Source organism: Panthera leo, chromosome A3 (assembly GCF_018350215.1).
Source record: "Panthera leo isolate Ple1 chromosome A3, P.leo_Ple1_pat1.1, whole genome shotgun sequence".
NCBI lineage: Eukaryota > Metazoa > Chordata > Mammalia > Carnivora > Felidae > Panthera > Panthera leo.
Genome location: NC_056681.1, coordinates 96255841 through 96272954, shown reverse-complemented (window position 1 = coordinate 96272954; position 17114 = coordinate 96255841). Strand labels below are relative to the sequence as shown.

General features: G+C 35.8%; 1 pseudogene; it reads left to right on the top strand.

The window, feature by feature from the left end:
* Positions 1-297: 297 nt before the first annotated feature.
* Positions 298-873, top strand: LOC122215079 (annotated as a pseudogene).
* The last annotated feature ends 16241 nt before the right edge of the window (positions 874-17114 follow it).

Below are 17114 nucleotides of genomic sequence, written 5' to 3'. Positions count from 1 at the left end.
TCTCTGTAACTTTTTTCCCCCTGCCCCTCCCCACCCTGGTCTTCTGTTAAGTTTCTCAGGATCCACATATGAGTGAAAACATATGGTATCTGTCTTTCTCTGCCTGACTTATTACACTTAGCATAATACCCTCCGGTTCCATCCATGTTGCTACTAATGGCCAGATTTCATTCTTTATCATTGCCAAGTAGTATTCTATTGTATATTATGTAACATATAATTTAAGAGTGCAGGCTTGGGCAACCCCACTGGTGAGGGGTTTATGGGTGAGCTCTGGGTCTCCCACCTGTTAACGAGATGGATGAAGTTGGGCTTCCTCTTACGAGGTCAGGCATAGAACCAACAGAAGTACCAGCTGTTCACCAGAAAATAACGGTGGCATTTCTAAACCAATTTGTGGTGCGCACAGTACAGTTCCTCAACCACATTTCTACAGTTTGTAAGGAGAAACTGGCAGATCTTTCTCGTCATATATAACAAATTGAAACAACTCTCAGTATTTTAGATGCAAAGTTGTCATCTATCCAAGGCCTAGATGTCACACTTGAAGTATCTCCTATAAGTGACACTGATGTAACAAGTAAATCAATTGTATTCTGAAACCACTTCAGAGCAATCACAGCAAAACAGTTGATAAGACTCTGGACCATAGGAAAGTGAAGTAACATCAGAAAATAATTATAGCCAAGGACCCAAGATGTGCCATGTATCTCAAAGTGGCTCAAATGGATGTTCCATTGATGGCAATAAGATTTTAAAAATGATATTGGAAGGACCTACATCTTCTTTGAGAGGTCAGAGGCTCCAGGGCCTTGTGGCAAAGGTGAAAGAAATACAAGAGAAAGTTCAGATAAATCTTCCTTTAGTGATTAAGCTTAATTTTGGTAACAATTACATATGTATGTGTAGGTATTCATTTACATTCTATAAGAAAGAGAGCCTGAACTGGAACTCTTACTCAGAGAAACATCAAATGGCTATATATCCATCACCAAGTTTCTTCTGTGTTAGAAGCACAAAGCATTTATAACCTGGAGAAAAAACAAACAAACAAACAAAAAACCTGCAGGCTTTAAGCAAGCCAGATCCTAATAATGAATTTGTCACTCACAAATGACCTTGATGAGGTTATTTCTCCTAAGTCTCCATTTCATTACCAGTGAAAGGACGATAACTCCTCCATGGATCGTTATGATTATTAACCGAGAGGATATATATAAATTATGTAGCTTCATGCTGGCCACTAAGTAAATGCAGAAGGTACAGAAACTATTACTGTCATTAAGAATTTACATAGCTTCCTCAACATAAAGTCATACATTTCCAGGAAGCATGAAAGCCATCTTATTTATTGAAACAAAGCATGATGTCAGAACATTGCTATGCCTATAAGAGGCTTAAATTTGTGTGGAGTCAAACTAAAATTTTTATTTTTTTACTTTTTTTATTTTGAGAGAGAGAGAGAGAAGGAGCAAATGGTAGAGGGACAGAGAGAGGGAGAGAGAGAATCCTAAGCAGGCTCTGTGCAGCATGGAGCCTGATGTAGGAGTCAGTCTCACGAACTGAACTGTGAGAACATGACCTGCGCCAAAATCCGACCTGAGTTGGAAGCTTAACTGACTGAGCCACCCAAGCGTTCCATGTGGCGTGAAACTAAATATAAATGACACCAGTGATCCTGAGCAGAGTTATGGAGGAAGTTTCAATTTACTCAACACTGTTGTCCATTCTCTTCTTAGTTCACTATTCTTTCTGACTTCAGGGAGCTTTCCATCAAAGAATAGTAATTTATGTCCATTTCCTGTACATGGCCCATAAAGAATGTTTAATATAGATCTGTCTTCAGAATATTCATGCCAAGTGATCAATAGCTACAATGTTCATTTGCAATTTATTGGGGGATATAATTTAAATAAATATGTTTTAAGGCCAGTACTTGCCTTATATTGGTTATTTTGGGAATGATGTTTTTTTAATGTCTCAAATTTGAGATGGAGATAAAAATCTCTTTTCTATTACTAAGGATTTCTTATAGTAGGTGCCTCATTTTATTATTTATTTACATACTTATTTATATTTATTCAATTTATTATTTTTTAAATGTTTTATTATTTATTTTTGAGAGAGAGAGAGATCACATGAACAGGGGAGGAGCAGAGAGAGAGAGGGAGACACAGAAACCGAAGCAGGCTCCAGGCTCTGAGCTGTCAGCACAGAGCCCGATGTGGGCTCAAACTCACGAACCATGAGATCCTGAGCTGAGCTGAAATTAGATGCTTAATCGAGTGAGCCACCCAGGTGCCCCAGATGCCTCCTGATTTTAAACTCATAGATATGAGTGTTGGAAAGGATTACAAAAGGTCCAGTCACTTGCTTTCAGAAAGATAGGATAGATTTTTCCTCATTCTTCATTTTAAATAACTTGAGTCTCAACAATATTAATTTCTTTTAATGTTTATTTTTGACAGAGAGAGAGAGACAGAGCATGAGTGGGGGAGGGGCAGAGAGAGAGGGAGATACAGAATCCGAAGTAGGCTCCAGGCTCTGAGCTGTCAACACAGAGCCGGATGCGGGGCTCTAACTCACAGACCCCGAGATCATGACCCAAGCTGAAGTCGAAGTCGGACGCTCAACCGACTGAGCCACCCAGGTGCCCCGAGTCTCAACAATATTAAGTAATCTGCCCATAGTCAGGTATTAAAAGTCTGGGTGGCTTGTATTGTATCTTCTGTCTTCTACTTATAGTGCCACCTAGAGCTCCATGCCTGATACTGAGGAGGAACAACCCCAAAGTGGGCCCCACTCTGTATCATTAGGAAAATGTGTCAGTAGCACCCATAGCCAATCTAATAATGAAAGTTGTTAAGCAGAGGGACTTGCCCATCGAAGTGGATCTCTTTGAATAAAAAGCCTGACATGGATTTCTCACAGGCGCCAATGCGGTCTCAAAAGCCATTTGACTTTTTTTTTTTTTTTCTTTAATGTCTGATTGTAAAACTTTGAAATATAAAGCTTCAGCATGAAAACCCTGACATAGCCGTAACTACTGTAAAACTAGCAGGCAAAGCTATAATAATTTCAGCTTTATAATATAATCTAAAATTGAATTACTCTCATTTCATGGCAAAGTCAATATTGCTAATGGATTAAAAACATGGCTGATAAAAGTGTTGTTGAATTCATTTTTGGGGAATCACATGAAAAAAATGATTTTTCTTGTGGTCTATGGCAATTGAAACTTGGCATTAATCTGAATAGAAACTTCATGCACTTCAGTAAGTAAATGCTTGAAGGTCAAAATAAATGAGGCTAAAAGTGGGTCTTATTAAGCAGTTGTGAATTTTTTTCTGGCATATCCCCATTGAGAGATGAGGTCCCAACTATAAAAGGCCTAATCTGTGAAGGAGGCAGTCATGGCAAGAGGCTGTTTATCCATGAAGTAGAATTTCTGTCATTTCTGTAAGCGTATTCTAGGAATCAGTCAGTTGGACAATGGATTGAGAATCCTAGGAAAGAGATTCGTCTACACTACTTTCCAGCTTTGTAAATTTGGGTAAGTCTCTCTGGGTTTACTATATCTACCAAATAAGGGGATGGTCTGTAAGAATGTGATTGTTTTATGTCTCTGTGATTCTACAATATCCCATACCATGTTCACCTAATTTTAACATCTTCTGAATTTACTATCACTATCATTACTATCATGAATTTATTAACATCTGCAGATGTTAATAGTTTATTGAGGCCTGCTTTAATACTGGGTATACCTTTTTGACCCTAAAGCAAAAGTTCTTCATCTTTTCCTATCAAAAAGGATAAACACCTTAAAGATCTAAACTGAATTTGGAGGCACCTGGGTGGCTCAGTTGGTTAAATATCTCGCTTTGGCTCAAGTCATGATCTCATGGTTCATGAGTTTAAGCCCCACATTGGGTTCTGTGCTGACAGCTGGGAGCCTGAAGCCTGCTTCATTTCTGTGTCTTCCTCACTCTCTGCCCCTCCCCCACCCATGCACAATCTCTCTCTCTCTCTCTCTCTCTCTCTCTCTCTCTCTCTCAAATGAACATTAAAAAATATTAAATTTAAATAAAAAAATAAAACAATTTCTAATTAGAGATTGCTTATATCTTCCGCTAACTACAGACTAGCGTTGAATGTTTTCTTTAGGCAACCAGTTTTAGTTATATTATACCACACTCTATCTTTTGTTTGTTTGTTTTTAATTTTTAAATTTTTTTTTATTAGAGAGAGAGGAAGCACTCAAGTGGGGGAGGGGGCAGAGACAGAGAGAGAATCTTAAGCAGATAAGATCTGGAATCATGACCTGAGCCAAAATCAAGAGTCAGGCATTCAACTGACTGAGCCACCAAGTGCTCCACAGTCTGTCTTTTGAAAAAAAATCATTCAAGCCTTCTATTGGACACACCTAATTTTTAATAATTCCACATTGATCAAAAATATAAGTCTCAGGCTGTCAATCAGTCATCCATAGTATCTATAGTGAATGGTAAAAGCCTTGTGTTAGGATTAAGAATCTTAAATTCAATTCCTAGTTCTGTCTTCTGTGACATTTCTCTGTGTAATTGTTTTCTACTTCTCAAAACTTGTATAAAATATCACCTGTCAGAATGTGATAATTTTTCCAAAAATGTATAACTTGAGTATGATCATGATCAAACAATCCTACTCACATACACACACACCTGGTAATGCACATACACTAGCCTGTATTCTTTTTTTAAATTTTTTTATTTTTTTTAACGTTTATTTATTTTTGAGACAGAGACAGAGCACGAACGGGGGAGGGTCAGAGAGAGGGAGACACAGAATCTGAAACAGGCTCCAAGCTCTGAGCGGTCAGCACAGAGCCTGACGCGGGGCTCGAACTCACGGACCACGAGATCATGACCTGAGCCGAAGTCGGATGCTTAACCGACTGAGCCACCCAGACGCCCCACTAGCCTGTATTCTTAAAAAATGGTAGTCTTAAAAAATGATGATCTATTAGAGACAGAAAAAAAAAAAAGCTGACAACTGTTCCAAATTAAAAGAGACTATAAAAATGTGAAAACTAAATGAAATGCCTGGTTCTTGGCTGATTCCTGGATAGAAAAAAATCCTATTAAAAACAGAGCTGGAATAATTTGTGAAGGTTGAAATGGACTATATATTAGATAATAGTATGATAGTAATGCTAAACTTTCTATATTGAATGCTTGTGGTGTGTTCCTGTAGGAATCTGTCCTGTTTTTAGTAGCTACTTGCTCAAGTATTTAGGTTGAAGGGGTGCAATGACTGCAGTTTACTCTCAACAGATCAGCAAAATAATAATAAAAGAAGAAAAAGAATATGCCAAAATATTAACAATTGGTGAACCTAGGTGAATTTTTTTCAGAAGATCATTATACCGTTTTCAAAAAATCTTTACAGATTTTTTTTCCTATAAAATGTTTTAGAAAGATAATCTGTTTCACCACTTTGAAGGTCTCTCTCATTAGAATGTCTTTTTGTTGTTGTCGTTTGTTTGTTTTAAGCCATGGCTTTTTTGGAGATGCAGAGAAAAAGGAACCATCCTCTACTGTTGGTGGGAATGCAGACTAGTGCAGGCACTGTGGAAAACAGTATGGAAGTTCCTCAGAAGGTTAAAAATGGAATTACTCTATGATCCATTAACCATACTACAGGGTATTTATGCAAAGAATACAGAAACACTAAATCAAAAGGATATATGCATCCTTATGTTTATAGTGGCATTATTTACAATACCCAAATTATGGGAAGAGCCCAATATTGCCTGATGAATGGATATGGTGTGACACAAACACACACACACACACACACACACACACACACACACACACACAGATACACACACATATACACAGAGGAGTATTATTCAGCCATAAAAAAGAATAAAATCTTGCCATTTGCAACATGAATGGCGCTAGAGAATATAATGCTAAGTGAAATAAGTCAGAGAAAGACAAATACCATAAGATTCTACTCCTATGGAATTTAAGAAACAAAACAAATGAACAAAGGGGGAAAGCAGAGAGAGGGAGAGAGGCAAACCAAAGAACAGACTTTTAACTATAGAGAACAAACTGGTGGTTACCACAGGGGAGGTGAGTAGGGGATGAGTGAAATAAGTGATGGGAATTAAGGAGAGCACTTGTGATGAGCATTAGGTGTTGTATAGAAGTGTTGAATCACTAAATTGTATACCTGAAACTAATAGAACACTCTACTTAACTAACTGGAATTAAAATAAGAACCTAAAAAAAAAAAAAGCCATAGCCTTTTTAATGTATTTCACCTTCACATTTGAACTTACATAAAATATATTTGTATTCATGTTGTAAGTTCACTGGAAGAATGCAGGGACCTTAAGGACTAAGTACTTTATGCATTTTTATGTATTTTTCAGCGTCAGATAGAGTATTTGTGTATAACATGTATTCAATTCATGAATAAATTGGTTGAATAATTTAATTCAAATATGTTGAATTATACTATATGTTAGACACAGGCCTAATTTTGGGGTGCATGAATATGCCATGCATAAACCTTCCAAAGATTCCCATGGCACTTTAAAAAATGCTTCAAACATCTTTCACCCATATTTTTTTTATTTCTACTGTCTTTGACCTTGTTATATGTCTCTTCCCCTCACTCATATGCCTCAGCTACATGTGCTGTATATCTATTTACAAAAAAAAATAGATTTTTGCACTTACTATACTTCCTGATCTTTAAGTAGCTTGAGGAAGAGCCAGGACAGGATACTCATATATACCTGGGAGTCAGAATAAGTGTGGCTATTGATCAGAAAAATCATTCTTGAGAAACCAGTACCAAAATTTGTCCTCCAAAAACAATGGGAGAGAGTATGCACAAAGTCAAGTTCATGGTGTTTTCAAGAACTTAAGCTAGTCAAATGTGGTGGAAACATACGGTAAGCATGGAAGCATGAGAGCTGACATAGCTGAGATAAACACATATGTATTCATGAAAATATTATAATATAATGTTAAAGAATTTTTATTTTGAATTTTAGGATAGAAGGAATTTAAGTATGGAAGCTACTCAATAAGAATTGAATATTAGGACAAACATTCTGAATGGCAGTATGATAATAGAATAAAAAATCAAGCAATAAAAACCAAGATGGGGAGATCATTTAGAAGGCTGAATTCTTAATCCAGTTGTAAATTAAATGTGCTAGCCAGTAGTCATGGGGGTACTGGAAAATGGAGGGAGGAATGGAATTGAAAGGTATCAAAGAAATGAACTTGACAGAATTAACTTATTTCTTGGATAAATAAAGGACAGGACAAATCACTGTGTACATGATTCCTTATATCTCTGGCTTGAGGAAATAAGTTCAACGCAGTGCCATTTATTGAGAGAAATAAGAAAACTCTGCTTCTGCAAAAATGGCTAGCAATTTTGAACCAACCCACATGCTGAGAACAACTGGAAAATCTAATATTTGAAGGCATCACAGTCTTCAAGGAAGCTAGGATTTGCAGTCAAGACCTGAAACAGGATAGAGAAAAGAGGCTAATTGTTGATGTTGATTTGTTCTTGATCTACTAGAAAGCGTGGTTGAAATATGAAGAAGATGGGGGCAGAGAATCTAGAGCTGAGAACCACAGAGGTGAAACTGAATTCTCCGTGGACCTATGGATCTTAGGAATAAAAAAATGAGTTCAGGACCTACTAAAGAAGTTCTCTGATGGAAACCTTGGTCATTCATTCACTAAGCAGCTAAAAGGGCTGCATCCTAAGAATAAATGTGAATGGAAAATAAGCCACACAAGGATTAAATCCCAGTTTTGAATTGGTTTTTCTTTTTTTGAATTTTTAATGTTTATTTATTTATTTTTGAGAGAGGGAGAAAAGAGAGAGAGTGAGAACGAGCAGGGGAAGGGCAGAGAAAGAGGGAAAGAGCCTGAGCCCAATATGGGGTTGGATCTCACGAACTGTGAAATCATGACGTGAGTCGAAATCAAGTGTTGGACACTTAACCGACTCTGAGCCACCTGGGTGCCCCCCAGTTTTGAATTGTTGTAATCCTCGTTATATAAAGGAGATTTATCCTTAATCTGAGAGACAAACAATAACAGTATATCCTCTACTAGGTCATCGAGAGCCTTAAAAAATCTCTACAACTTTTTCTATAATATTCAGAAATTCTTTAATAAGAACTAAGATTAAGACTATGTAAGAACTGAACAAAGTGAGAATGAAAATACTTGCCACGTATCTGACATGAACTTTTATTTTTATTTTTTTCAAATGTTTATTATTTAGAGCAAGACACAGAGGGAATGAGGGAGAGGCAGAGAGAGAAGGACACAGAAAATCCCATATTCAATAGGGCTCTATCTCATGACCGATCATGATGAGCCGAAATCAAAAGTAGGATGCTTAATTGACTGAACCACTTAGGTGACGCTGTCATCTACTTTTTAAACTTCACTGACATGAATCTTTAAAACAGCTGAATGAAATATTAATTAAATGAAGGAAATAATGCAAAATTATTCAAAGAATGGGATACAATATAAATCAATTGAAAAATTCTAGTACTAAAAAAAGTAAAATGAAATTAACTCAATATATGTATTTCACATGGCAGATTAAAAAGTGTTGAAGAGAATTAGTGGATTGAATGATATGACAGAGAAAAGTATGCTAGCTGAAGAATGCCAATAGAAAAGTATGTAATAATATAGGGAAAGTGAAAGGTATTTATGTAACTATATATTTATATAATTTAAATTTATTTCTATATTTATCTATGGAATCCCAGAGGAATAGGACAGTGAACACAAGGTAAAAAGAATGAAAACAGAAAAAATTTTCCAAAACTGAGAAAAATGCCACAGATCCAAGAACTGCAACATATTCAAGAGAAATATATAGAAAACCATAAAGTCTTAAAGGCAGCCAAAGGAAGGACAAGTCAATCTTTAAAAGAACAATACAAGGATGCACTGTTGAATTTTCATCACAAATATGGAAGCCAAAATAATTTAATTCTTGAAAAATTAAAAATGAAGTTTACATAAAGAACTTTTAGATAGAAAATAACTATGAAATTTTAGTGACCCAGTATCTCTATCTCTATCTCTATCTCTATCTCTATCTCTATCTCTATCTCTATCTCTATCTCTATCTCTATCTCCTCTATCATCTCTATCTCTATCTCATACACACACTCATACCCCTACCTAAAAGGTACTTCATGGCAGAAAGATGACTCCTGATAATAATCCTAGAGATTCAGGGTACAATCAAGGTTGGAGAAGGGTATGCATGTGGGTACATCTGATATAACATTTATAGAATGAAATAATTATTACTTGGCATAGGGTCCTAAACGTAAAGAGAATTAAGATGCATAGTGATAATGGAACATAGGGCAGAAAGTGAATAAACAACTTAAAATATTCTCAGCACTCATTTTTGGAAAGTGGATAAAGGACCAATTCATATTAACCTTGAATAAAGTGTATATTTGTTATAGTTAGGGTAAATACTAAAAGAAAAATGAGAATGTGTAAATAATAAAATCATTGATAGATAAAATGGAACAATACATTAATAATTAATTTACCCAACACAAGTTACAAAAAGAGATATTTGTGGATATAGAACATGAGACAAATACAAAAAGGTAGTAAGATAGTAGATTTAACCCTGAATATATCAGCAGTTATATTAAGGGCCAATTTACTGATGTACACTATAAAGAGGGTCGCCTTAAAACAGAACCACTGTAAGTAGTTAGACAGCTAGAGAGATACATAAATAAATCATAGAGAAAAGTGATTGATGTGTGTTACCTCTTTTTACCTCATGTAAAGACCTGTGATGATTAAATTGGATGGTACCATCATTATACAAATACAAGAAATTTAATTTAATGAATATGTAGATATTTCATGGCTGCTGGTGTCACCATAAACTTGATACTGCAGGGCCCTTCATTTATGCCAGCATTGAATAGATACATACCAGTGTCTATTCAGAACTTGAGAAGCCAGTTAACTTAATTGTGTGACACAGATCCATCTTCCTTGTTATAGTTCAAATTCAAATTATTATGGTTATATCTTCTCTGGATTCTCATTCCCAGATTGTTCAGAGCTTCCATCCCCCATGTCCCAACTGTCTGCTGTTCTCCTTGATCTCTGGACCTCTGTTCCACAACACACAAATTTCCATATATTTAAATGGTTTTTTGATTGTCCTTTGTCATTTTGCTTTGACAGCAGTCATTTTAATAGAATTCTTCCCATTCCTGCACTACCACTGGATCACAACACAGATAAGCATGTTTCTACTTCATGGTAGAAATTAATATATCCTGGAAGTTAATGTTTCCATTCAGCTGTCTCACTGACTATGACTACTCTTCATTTCATCATTACTATCCACCTTCTGATCTCTCCCATATATTTGTTAAATATATTGATAATAAACTGAGAAACTTTTAAAAATAACTTATCCCATCCTGATCCTGCAGTAGTTTCAATATTTTTGGGGGTAACCTATCCAAGTTCTAGTCTTTAAGTTATTTAATATACAATTTTTGTGACCTTAATTCTATAAACATGCAAGACCGTGGGTCTTGTTATTACTGGGAATCATGGTGCTCCTGTAATACCTAATTACTACATCACATTCTGACTACAGCTTTTTAAGCCCAAGCTCTTTTGTTCTTTCTTCCTACAATAACACATTTTCTGACTGTGTCCTATTTCTAAGGACTCTCACTTCCTTTATTCTGCCTTATTAATACTTTGAGTGCCTAGCTCCTTCCCTTTGTTTTCAGTCTAGTGACCTCTCCTTTCTTGATATCTTTGTTTATTCAGTATATGATTCTTTTTCCATAATTTTAAACTCAGATTTACAAGCAAACTCAACTCCCTTGCTCACTTGCAATTCCATTGCTATCCCCACACTAAACTGGACACTTGGATCAATATAAATGTTTGCCTTATTCCATTCTTTACTGGGGTACCTAAAAAAATTACCCCACCACACCCTCCTCCCCAACTTCCAACTGCCTTCAGGGAGCTTTTGCCGCCACCACAGAGAGAACAATTTGATAAGACTTTCTAAACTATCTACCTCTTATATAAACTTAACTGTGGCTGTATCTATCTTTATCTCCCTTTCTTATTTATGAAATATAACAGTTACTTCATTCTATCTTAATTTACAACCGTACACTGTTCTCTGGATTCCATAGCATTGTGCATTTTTAAGGATAAAATTGCATTATGCTTTTATTTATCCTGTTTCTTAACTTTTTCCACTTAGGTTTTCTCAGCTTCCATACCTCAAACATAAATACATTCAAACCATCCTCAAACGAACAAACAAGCCAACATTGATCTTACATCTAATGGAACATTATTATTATTTCATTGTATTTATGGAAAAATATTCTAAAAACTACCTCTACTTGAAGAATGAGTTTCTTCAAATCCCACTCACTGTTTGGTATAATAAAGTTTCTTTACCTATCATCACACCACTGAAACTATATCAAAATCATCTTTAAAGACCACATTGTAGTTTAATTAATTAAAATATATATCTGTATTCCCTATTTCAGCAGCATTGGGTAATTGCCACAATTTAGGTTTCTTGAGAAGATGTCTCTGAGATGTAGATTAACCTGCAAAAGGTTCTTTGGGGTCAACACCTATTGGAGAGAAGGAAGGAGGATTGGGAAGAAAGAAAAGTTGAAGTGCGATGCAATCTCATCGGAGGCCTAAGCTAACCCTATGGGCCGTTCAGAAGTTGAGATGACTCTCTGGAGTTTTCCTGAGTTAGAACATGAAGAGTGCGGCTTTACACCAAGTAGTTGTTGTATGCAGACATTGAGAAGGAAATTTGGACATGGGTGAGACAGTTCTCTTCAACTAGGAAAATCCTTTCAAAGGGTTTAAAAGCTCAAGGCTGTCTGCCCACAGCACTGGCAGCTATTAGAGAAATATGTTCCTCTCTTCTGAAGGGGATCTAAGTAGTGCATCACAGCATCCAACCCAGCAGTGTTCACGAGTCCTGGCTTCCTAATAAATTTGTCTTGCCATATAGTTTACAACCATACCTACAAGACTTGTGAAGAGGAGTTAAACATTAAAAATTGATTGTGAATAGTTCTCAACTAGCTGAATTTTGGGCCTGACTGTTCATCTTATCTTCCGGTGATTATAGGAGAGATGTGCAGGGAGGAGTGCCAAACGAAAAAGCCCTTTATATTAATGGCATGTGTGACTGCATTCCGAGGTTGTGTTCTGGTCGTGTTTCCTAATCATAAATTCTTAAACTTTTATCAGTTATAATGGAACTACATTGTGCTAACTCTAATATCAATCTCTAGCCCAGTGTGATTTATCTAATTATATACTGGACACCTCCATCACTGACATTTCAATTTAAACATATCTAAGGTGGACTCATTATCTTTCATCTGAAAAATGTTTATTTCTCTATATCCTTTTTAAAAATAAAATTTTAATATTAAATTGATCATTCATAGAGAAAAATATGCAAATAGTTGATTGTGCAGAGAAATTATAATAAATTATGCACACCCATTAAGTGCCATGTAGGACAGGAAATAAAGCTTTGTGAGGATAATAGAAACCTTTTCATGCCCGTTTTTTCTCTAAAGGTAACCATTATCATAATTTTTGGCTTTTTCTTTTTTAACCTGTTTGGTCTTCCTTTTCTCCAGTTTTATTGAAATAGAACTGACATATAACATTGTATAATTATAAAATGTGCAATATGTTGATTTGATATACATATGTATTGTGAAATGATTACCACAATAAGGTTATATGTCCATTACCTCCCATAATTACCATTTTGGGTTTTTTATGGTGAGAACATTTAACATCTACTCTCATAGCAACTTTCAAGTATTTGATACAGTATTGTTAACTATACTCACCATGCTGTACATAAAATGCCCCCCATTTATTCCTCTTATAATTGGAAATTTTTATCCTTTGACCAACATTTCCCCAGTTCTCCCATATCTCAACCCCTGGCAACCACCATTCTATTCTATACTCTGTTGTCCTGACTTTGACATCAGGACACACACACACACACACACACCCCACATTTTCTTTATCCATGCATCCATCTATGGACGTTTAGGTTTCTTCTTTAATTTTATTCATTCCACCAAAAGCTAACCCTTATAAACAAAATGAACATATAATCTCTTTATATCTTATGATTCTCTCATTGTACTTAATGTAAATTAATGAACATTAACACAGGTTTTAGAGATTGTTGTGTGAGAGGAAGAATGTAAACAATTCTTGACTGGAGAGTTTGTTCAACACATAAAGCCATGGTGGATATTAATGCCAAGCCCATAGCATTCTTAAAGAATTGTGTTAAAAATAGTTTTTTCTATCTTTTGATATTTACTTTCTCAATATAAACAGCTATCCCTGGAAATTGGGATCACTAGTCATACTCCCATTCCTATTTTAAAAATTCTTTCTTCTTTGGGGCACCTGGATGTCTCAGTCAATTGAGCATCTCTTGATTTTGGCTCAGATCATGATCTCAGTGTTGTGAGATCCAGCCCTGCATCAAGCTCTGTGCCAGGCATGGAGCCTGCTTAAGATTCTCTCTCTTTCCTTTACTGCTCATGCTCCCTCTCTCTCTCTCTCTAAAATAAATAAATACATCAAAAATGTTAAAAATGTATTTATCATTTAGATATTAACATAAAAAGACATCAATTCATTATTTTTTCACCAAACACTTCTGAGATGCTACTATCTAAAGGGAAATGGATAAGACGCCATGTCTGTAAAGCAAACATAACTGTTGGTGAAAAGTTCACAGACTATCATTACTAAGGAAGTAGAATATATTCTCATAAAAGTGATTTGATTGATTCAACTAAATCAATAAATTAAATTGAAGAGTTCAGTAGAACCTAGATATGTGAAGACAGTATCAAGATTACCTGGGAGCATTAAAAACTCCAGTACTGGTCACCAATCAGTTCTTAACATATACTTGTTGAATTGAATGATGTGTTTTGCGTTTTGTGCAGTGCTTTTTTTTACCATAAAAAATATTAGTCAAGGGAAAGATAAATGTACACTCTTGCATCTCAATAATGAAGACATTTTGAAGTATTGCACTGATGTACATGTGATTGATTAGAATACTTCAAAGTACTTCTTGTTTGTAGAAGTGAAAATAAAATAAAACTTCCCTATTGCAATGGAAAAATTTGTCTTTAGAATTAATGTTAAATGATTATGCATGGCTGTTCTCTCCATTTTAGGCTTTGGTAGAATTTTAATAATGTAGACACTAACATGCATTATGTTGATAAGATTCTATCAGTCGGTTGTATAGGTGGTGAATTTATGCCCATTAATTTGAAATGTGAGTTTGAGAAAAAAAAATAACTAATTGGATAGATTGTCCAACTTGTAAGATTTATTATTTCATTTTGAATTGATTACTTCTATCAAAAGGCATAGATTTACTTGATATAATTAAACAACCCGGCTATTTGCTGTTATTTGGTAACTAGCATATTTTCAGGGCATAGTGCGATGGATGAATTGATCTACCAAACACAATTACACCTGTTCACTGGGCTTATAAAAGAGTGCTAAGAAATTCCAATAAGTAATTTCAATCTGTTCTAATAAATGGAAACTAAATCTGAAAAGCTGTTGGATCTGAGACAAGAAAGAAAGTACAAACAGTTTATTTTGTTTTGTAAGTTTGTCCTTTGATAGTTCTTACATTTATCCAGTGAAAATAACAAAGCACACATCAGTCTGGCATAAAAGAAAGTAGATGTGGATTTTTCTCCCACATTGCAGAATATTATTATTCATGTAGTGCGTAGTTTTCAGATATTGAGCAATTGTTCTCCATGCTTTCAGCGTAGTGAAAAAAAATAATAAAGCAAGGCTGTTTAAAGCAGGAAAAATTACACTGTGAAGGACTGAATTTCAGTGATGTGTCCCCATCATGTAGGCCAGTGTATCCCCTAATGGTAATACAGACTGGAGTTATTTGTCTGGATCATTGTTGGGGTGAACACAGCTGCCAGGAGTCAAGAAACAAGTGATGAATGAGATAAACATTTATGTGTTGTATCATGGTATCTAGTAAAATGAAGAAGTAGATGCTTTCACTTACAAAATAGAAAGCAAAAAAAATTGAAACAAAAACAACTAAGTCATTTAACTAATAGGTGTATGGTTTTTTTGTTTCTTTTTTTGTTTTGTTCTGTTCTGTTTTCACTCAGAAGTCTGCAAGCATGCCTGCTTGCAGGCATTCAGGGCTGCCACTAAAGCTTGGTAATGCTTTTGGAAGCGGGCTATTTTAATAGTTGTGTTATACCATCTTTAGTGCATAAGCCTTCATCCTTACACTTACCCCTTTTATCACTTAAGATAGGTAGGAAGATTCTGTGGTATTTACATATACCTATGCCTCAGAAGCTCAACACAACCCAAGTGTATTTTGCTCACTCAGAGTCCAATGTGCATCCAAACAAATCTCTGTGGCAGCCCTCCTCCATGTTATAACAAAACATTCCAAGCCACTTTGATCTGTTGGTTCAGCCATCTCATCACGATGTTTCCATATCCCCTAATGCAAATGAAAAAAAAGAGTAACACTGTGGTTTTTTCACTGCCTCAGCCTGAAAGCAACACATGACATGTCTATCCATATTCTGTCATATCGGGCAATGGGTATATGCCCTTTGTATGTAGCCATGACACAGGGGGATTTGGATATTGGGAGTAACAGGAATGTTACTTATCACTGTAAGGTTATAAGGTGGCAGTCGTATACATAATAGTAACTTCAGGCTGTATGCATGCATTCTGAGGATAAAAAAAACAGAAAGGGTTTAGGCGTCTGACTTCGACTCAGGTCATGATCTCACGGTCCGTGAGTTCAAGCCCCGCATCAGGCTCTGTGTTGACTGCTTGCTCAGAGCCTGGAACCTGCTTCGGATTCTGTGTCTCCTTCTTTCTCTGCCCCTCCCCCGCTCATGCTTTGTCTCACTCTGTTTCTCAAAAATAAATAAATGTTAAAAAAATTAAAAAAAAAAACAGAAAGGGGTAGGGGCAGATGAATTGAGAAAGGAAGGGATGAAAAATACTTTTACCTAGTTATACTTACTTTTTTATTTGGAGAAGCACATTAGTACTAAGACGGTTTTTTTCTTAATAGAAAAGGTGGGTTGTGCTGTTTTGCACAAATAATTTTGTAAGAATATTTTGCCTCAGAGAACATTATACAGTGTTGTCCAGATGGTGGTGAATGGGCTATTTGAATTGCAAACACTGAGGTTGAATTTTTGTTTATTATCTAGCTTTGGGAAGAAGTAGTCCCCACTGCCCCATCATACTAAGGTGCTGTGTATTGCTGTTGGCATCATCAGGCTCGTATATAATGTGATTCATGAAGCTTAGAAGTGAGTCTTCTTCCCATGTATCACTACAGTCCAAAGTTACAGAATCCACATGGATGTCAGTTTGAGGCCATGGAATCATGTAAGTTGTAGAGGATATTACCTTTGGAATAGAGCCATAAAAATTGCCAAGAATGAAGCTTGAAAGGTAAATGCTGCAGAATGCTGTAGAGCCAGGACTAACAGAAGACCATGCAAAGAATTGATCTGAAATGTACTTAAGAGCCTCTACTGACTTTCAGGCTGGAACACTAGATTTCCTTCTAGAACCTCCAGAATTAGCAGCCTCTTAGTGGAAGTGTTTTTTGGGCTAACCCATGAGTGTGCTGGCAGTTGCCTCCACGATGTCAGATGTTGTGTTTTGGGGAAAAGACAAATCTTTTGGGGACTTACTGGGATTGGTACTTACTCCCATTCCTGCCCATCAATGTTTTAAAATGCCAAGGCTTAGAAAAGAACAATAGTTGCAAGTTACTGTTGTGACTCTTAGTAACTTTTCTAACTCCAAGGAGTCATAATGATAATAATGTAAAATAGTATTCAGTTTATGTCATGGAAATCAACTATGCTTATTGTAGGGGTATTAAAAGTTAGGTATTTT